Genomic DNA, 7,462 nt, shown 5'->3' on the forward strand with positions numbered 1-7,462 from the left:
TTACCCTGACGTTCTCATTTTATAAACAAGCAGCAAGGCTGTGTTCTCATAATGGAACTACGATCTCTACTGTTTGTGTGTTATTTGCATAATAATTGCTACACAAAATCAAACCTCATATCCAGTCTTTTCCATTTGACGTTTTTTTCTCCAGCGTCAAAAATATTTCCTCTCTTATCTGCTTCTAAGATCTTTTTGAGAATTCATCTGTTCACTGTCATTCCTCCTATTCTTTTTCTCCTAATCAATGAAAACTTCTTCTCCTGAAGCTAGGATTTCAGCCAAAATATAAAATCAGGAGTGTGTGAGACCTCCACATTAACCGAGGCAGAAATCTTCAGATTCAACTTTTAATCACGCCTGTCACCGGCAGGAAAAGAGAGATTGGATATGTACATGGAAATCAGCGCTGGAGATATTTTGTCAAAAGAGTTTCGAGTTGGAGACCACCAATAACGCCCGTTAGACAGGACCCTTCTAGGTGCTAGGCCCATTTCACAGAGCTTGTTTCTGCCATTTTATCCTACTGGGCTGCCCAAACACTCCACAGAAGCTGTCAATTTCTGTAGTTTCAAAGAAAGAAAGAAAAAAGATGAAACATGTTTTCTCTGAGGGTGACCTTTGACCTTTCTTTCCAATACACCTGACACCAAGGGCTTAGGAAAGACCCGTTTGGGGTGTGGGGTGCTGATGTTGCTTTTTGGTCCTTCGTTTGTGCTCGCTCTCGCTCCCTCTGTCTCTCTGCACCCTCCTCACCCCCTTTCTCGGAGACTGAACTCAGTGAAAAGTTGATGCAATAATCGCAGCTCCCTGCTCCGCCAGGGCCGAGGGAGGCGGGCGGAACACGGAGGGTGTTTTGTTAAATGCTCCCGTCGTTCGCAGGGGCTGGGACTTGATAAAAGGAGACAGTTTTCTGAAAAGATTTGATTGAAATGGCGTGTGCCAGGGCTGATGGGAGCCAGCGAGGGACAAAGCGCCGAGAATCCATGGACACTCGAGCAATTATGCCTCCACGCTGAAGGTGGATTAGCGCGCTGGAAAGAAGCATATGTTTGGCCCGGGGCGACACTTCCCCCCGGCTGAGCTTAGAGAATGGGAGCGCGGAGAGCGGCTGGACCCGGAATATCAACTATCTGCGAAGCCCCCCCTTTCAGCCCAACCCCGCCTGCCTCCCCGCCCCCGCCCCGGAAAAGTCGGAGTGCATTTTTTACAAAGAAAGAGTGGCGGAGAAGAGAGGGCTGGGGGAGGAGCGGGCAGGGAGGGGAGTAGATGCCCAGAGGTGCAAATGGCCCTGGGTTCCCGGAGGAGCGGCCCTCCAGGCTCTCCTCTCAAAAGATCCCGAGGGGGCGTCCCGGCTTGGGTGTGAAGACCCAGAGGGAGTCAAATAAATGCTCCCCTATGGAATTTCCCACTACTAAGGTATCCGGGATGTCCGCTCGAACGTGTATTGGAAGGTCAACCGATTTGTTGCAACGAAACAAGGTTTTAATGACTGTAAAGATGCAAATGCCTAATGGTCAAGAGTGCGTTGGGCAGGAGGCGCTGGGAGGGCGGCGCGGGTTCCCCGCCGTGCCTTGGGCCCAGGTGGAGGAAGGCCCCGGGAGACGAATCCCACAGTCAGATATTTGACCAAATGGGTCGAGGCTGGAAGCTCGGACAGGCCGCGTGGGAAAGTGTGCGGGTGCCGCAGCCCTGGCCCCACGCAGCTCCGTCTGCTTAGACACCCGGCTGAGGGATGCTGAAACTTCGCGCTGCTTTGGGAGTTTGGAGCCAGAAAGTTTCCCAGATCCTGCCTTCGGTCATTAATTAAAGCGCCCTTCCCGTGGAAAAAAAAAAAAAAAGGCCCTTAAAACTCTGACCTGGAGCCTCCGGGTTCTCGCTCACTGTTTCCGCAAGCGCGCTAAGGGAGACGGGAGGCGCGAGCGAGTCCCAGACCTCTTTCTCGGGGTTTTACTGCGGTTTAATTGGGTCTAACCTGGACGCGAGTGCCGGTGGCCGCCGCCCAGGATGTTCACATTTCCCACCCTCCCTGGCAGTCCTTCCAGCCCCTGCCAGTCCTTCTACCCGCCACCCAAGCCCAGGCAAGACTCCTCCCGCCCCACACAACCTCTACCACCCAGCACCTCCCACCCAGCCGCCCAACGCCAGACCGTCAAAATCAAGTTGTGAATTGCTCCTAATACAAAGGGGCGTGCGGCAGGATTTTTTCGGGGAATTCAGCTAGTGCAGCGCCCTGCAAGCAGGAGGGGTCCTGGGCGGGTCAGGTGGGACCCAGTGAGGCGATGTGCACCGCGCCCCCTCCTCCTAGGCAGGGGTCCAGGAGCCTGGAGCTGAGCTCTGGCGCTGGGGACTGACTCCACGCTGTGGACAAAGGCGCAGCCCAGACTTGGGGACTCCAAAAAGACAGGGGGCAATCCTGAAACAGGATTTGGTAGCTGACAAAGCAAAAGGAAATTTGATCCTAGCGTTAACTCAGTGCCCCAGGGAGGAAAATTATTTTAAGGTACATTAGCTAAATTTAGTTTGATCAAATACACACACACTCACTCACACACGCACACGCGTGTGTATATCCATATTCCGAGGATGGGGTGGATTTTAAAACGGTGATGAGACCAACTCTAGAGAGAGTTTGGAGAGATTTGCTCTCAGGCCAAAAACAAAAACAAAAAACACCGGGAGGGTCTGGGCTTTTTGACTTGTAAAACTTAGCCGTGATAGACACGCCAGGATCGCTCCTACAGAGGCTGTGGACCACCTTCAGTTGAGGGCGTGTTTAGGTTTGTTACTGGAATTCAAAAGAAGTGATCTTTCTTGCCATAGAAAAATCATGTGCAGCAAAAGCATAGCTTAGGTTGGGTTACTTTTTAAAGCTCCCTCCCCGCTGTTGAAAATATTCCCACCCCTTTAAGTGGGACATTAAACGAAAGTCAAAGTAAGACTAGGAAGTTTCCTCAAAGTCCTATAGACTCTTTTTTTTTTTTTTTTTTTTTTTTTTTTGGTGAGAGAGAAAAAAGGCAATCCCTGTTGCAAGTGTGCACTGTGGAAAGGTCGTCTCCCTGGGCCACGTTTCTCTCTAGATTTCTCCAGCAATATATTAACTATTGCTCTTTCGTTAAGAAATAAACCTGTGAACACTAAGTTGGTTCTGAGCCGTCCTTTTCGGGCATCGAAGATGAAAAAGAAATAAAATTTTACACATGAATAACACTTAAAGTTTAGTTTTAGGCCTCCCAAGTTCAGCCTGAAATCACTTTTCTTTCCACCTTTCCTTATTATTTTTTAAACACGGGACTTCCCATAGACATGAATTATAGTTTTCCAACCCAACATTCTCTCTTCCCGCTCTGATGCTTTCCATGCGAAACATCAGTTACTTCTTTGAGGGTAAGACTCAGTGCATGATGTGATTATGAATATTTCTCATCTGTGTCCACACAGGCAAAGATGAGTCTGGGCTACTGGTTTTGTAGAAAGAAATCAATGTCTTGTTCAATGATACAAGGGCTCATGTGAATAAATACTTCACCTCAGACTTGTTCTCCCCTGTCTTCAGAAAACAGTTAACTAAATCCTGATCGTTAATGGGATCATCAGTTTGAACTCATGGCTAACTTGGCAAATAATGTTTTTAAAGACATTGAAAAAAGAAACCCATAACGGTCAAATTTTTTCAGTTTCCCACCTGAGGTGGGTCACAGGGAGGAGAGTATTATTAAGAGTAGTAGCAGGCCAGTGCCCTGGCTCATGCGTATAATCCAGTACTTTGGGAGGCTGAGGTGGGTGGATAATGAGGTCAGGAGTTTGAGACCAGCCTGCCCAACATGGTGAAACCCCATCTCTTTACTAAAGATACAAAAATTAGCTGGGCGTGGTGGTAGACGCCTGTAATCCCAGCTACTTAGGAAGCTGAGGCAGGAGAATTGCTTGAACCCAGGAGACAGAGGTTGCAGTGAGCCGAAATCCCACTACGGCATTCCAGCCTGGACGATAGAACAAGACTCTGTCTCAAAATAATAATAATAATAATAATAATAAAGAGTAGTAATAATAATGGGAAGCTGAGATGGCATACCTGTGCAACTCAGGTAGTAAACCAAGTTTCATACAGAAAAGAATTGTTCACTGAAATTCACAAGAAAAAATATCCTGGAATATCCTAAGAAGGGTTGCAAAGGTGTGAGAACTCATATTACCTGTTGTGCTCCATGGTTTCATTCTTCTGGAATGGGGTGGTTGTGTGCTTTTGAGATGAACTGGGCTTGTCTGTGGTATGCGTGGGTTTCATTTTTTTCTTCTCTGCTTGACTTTTAGATTTATTTACCCCCATAGCACTAAGCAACAGGGAAACATGGATGTGTTTCTTCAAATGCACAACTTGGATAATCAAGTAAATTAAAGAACAAATTTTAGTACTCTTGCCTCAGAACTGCTGCCATCTCTGCACCTGTAACGCAGACCGTGAAAATGTTGGTTATTTATTTTGTACTTTCTGCCTCTCAGATCTCTAGCGAGTTGACCCGATTTTTACAGCCCTTTTACCCAAGCAATGAGGAATCTTCCCCACTGTACCTCCCCCTACCCCTCAACCCCATAACTGAGTGGCTTAGGAGATCTGTAACTGGGATGATGCAGCTGTTGGCTTCATGCCGTCCTCTAACTTGATTATTCTTTGGACACGTTAGGCAAGCATTAGTGATTGATAATGACGCTAATTAACCCCTTTCCTTTCCAAACAGTAAACTGCTGCCAGCAGGATGCTACAAACAATAAATATAAAACACTGCATACATCAATATCTGTTTAAGGCACAACTTCATTTGGGCACATTTAACTGTACTGCTTTCAGTTAACAATTGGGTATTTATTCAAGTACTTCTCCAAAAGCCAAGAGATGGGGGGAGGCAGTGAAAGAGAGAGGGTTAAGAAAAGGAGCCTGTGGCTTTAAGACCACAAAATGCTGTCATACCTGTCAGCTGCTGCAAAGTTAAGCTCTAATGGAAACCATGCGTATTTTTTTTTTATTTCAAGTCTATACTTTTAAAAAACTTAATTAATCCAGCTTTGTTCTTAACCTATTTAAACTTAACGCAAGGCTGATGACCGCAGATGATTTTTCTCTTCGTAGGGGAAAGTAGCTCTCCTGCCTGACATGGAATTATTGTGAATTTACTTTTGGCTGACAAAAGGAATGGGGAGACATTGTCTCTTTCAGAGAGTGGTAAAATGTAGATGTTAAGCAGGATTTGGGGAAACCAGGGCAAATTTGATCTGACTGTGCAGTCTAACATAACCTGAGTTGTAAAGAAATGTATATTAAATTTGGAATTTTGATAAATGAATATTCCTAGCAAGTGAATAAAATGTATTCAATTAACTAAAACCCTGTGCACTTCTGAACTGAAGTGGAATCGACTGTAATTGATTTATTTGAAACCAGAGGTTAAGGACTGAATTAGCTAAGTACAACTGGGTATTTCAAGCCACTGACTTCTCAAATGTCAAATCCCTTCTATTTTAAATATTATTTCAGCTGCGGGGCATTGCAGTCCTGATGGTAGTTCCATCAAGAACACAAATTATATTAATATTCGATTTTGGGGAGGAATGGATGGGATTGTAATTTTTAAAGGGTGTTAGAGAAGAGAGGAGGTAATGATGACTACCAAACTCCAAGGGGCATTGTGTTTCCATAAAAATTGGGTGTGGTAATTAGCATAGCCTGGCAAGCATCCTTCTAATTCAACTATGTATCCTAATTTAGTTTAGTCCAAAAAGAATCACTGCTGTTAGTTTACAAACACCTGTCCTGTCAAGCAATCACCATGTGTTTTAGAAAGTATACATCGGTCACCACAGAGAAAGCCAAAATCTACATAGCCTTTGGTTAATCCAACAAAAGTTATTTTTAATATAATCTCTCTAATCCTCCCATTTCTTAAAAATATACATAACTTCTATTTTTTTGTTTACAAAAAAGAAAAAGAGAAGGAGTCAATATCACGATCCTCAAAATGTCCAACTACCGAATAAAAATAACTAATTCTCTGCATTTGGAAACCATTGTTTATTATGACCTTGTAATGTTCTAACCCACCATTTCCTTTCTGTCTTTCTCAGGATGCAAGGATTATATTGGGTTCAGGTTTTCCAACATAACAAGCATCTGTAAATCCAGATATGAATGAATGGTATTTAATAAGATTGTTTTCGTTTTAAAATGAGTATTTATGTGTCGTTGGAGACAGAGCAGCAATGTATGGCTGTTTATGAATGCTATTGTGCCTGAGGTTAGGATCCCCCACACAATCTGAGATGCAGCCAAGAAAAACAGCCCTGATAGACAATGCTTCACTTCACCTGCTACAATGCTGTGTGCATTTCATTTCTGTCAAGAGTATGTACAGTTAGGGTTCATTCGCCTCATTATTTTGTTACATCTACGTTACAGTTAACCAGTCTCTCTAGGAAATAATAAATAACCGCTTTAAAAAACAATTGCCGCGTTGCGTTCTGAGAATACACTTTCCATTTGAATTCTTTTTTAAACCCACCATTGTTATGAATTCTCTGGCTTCGGAAAATAGAATTTAGACTCCACCAACTCTCGTTCGTTTGTCGAGATTGATTTTACACTGCCTTCCATAAGGAGATTAGAAAGCAAAAGGCTGCAAAATGGACACTCTCTATAATGCTTTGCTTCCTTGGTCCTTTGCAACGTCAGACCACAGGAACAAATGCTAAATCTCCACTAGTCTGTCTACCTAGACATTTGTTCTGTGACGTTTCCTCTAAACCTTCCAGTTAACCACCTCCTTTTGCTTGTTAAAAAGTCTTCTTCCCTTCCAAAGCAAAGAATTTCCAAATCAGTTGACAAAGGTCTCGATTCGCCATCTTTATGCACAGGAAGTCCGTCCTTCTCTCAGAGCTCAGCACACAGTCCTCTTATTGTAGAAGACAGATAGGAGAGGTCTGGAGAGGCTGGCTTCACAGCCCTCCCCCATCCTCCCACCCACCTCAGAGAAGGTTTTGTATTTCTAAAAGGTCCGAAGAGGAGCGCTCTGGTGATAGGAAAGGGTGGGCAGGCATTTAGGGGACAAGCAGGAAAGATTCAAGGGATCAGTGTCATTCCCCACACCTGTCTCTACCTCGAGAGCTACTGGAGAACATCTCTAAATAAAATATGAAAATAAATGGGAGACAATTTGCCCTCTCTTTCCTTGCTCCATGTATATTTCTGCCACTATTCCTTTTCTCCTGCCAGAAAACTGGAGCTGGTCTTAGCTCATTTGCTTGTCTTAGCCACCAAATAGCCTGGGCAAGCAAGTGAACGTTGAAGTGGTTTGTGCTAATGAACAAACAATTTAAATCTCAGTTATCCTCTGAGACAAATTCCAAAGCAGTTATGAGGGGAGGGGGGGCGCTGTTAGGTAGGGGTCGGGGGAGGGGGGAGGGGAGGGCT

This window comes from Saimiri boliviensis, chromosome 4 (assembly GCF_048565385.1).
Source record: "Saimiri boliviensis isolate mSaiBol1 chromosome 4, mSaiBol1.pri, whole genome shotgun sequence".
Taxonomy (NCBI): domain Eukaryota; kingdom Metazoa; phylum Chordata; class Mammalia; order Primates; family Cebidae; genus Saimiri; species Saimiri boliviensis.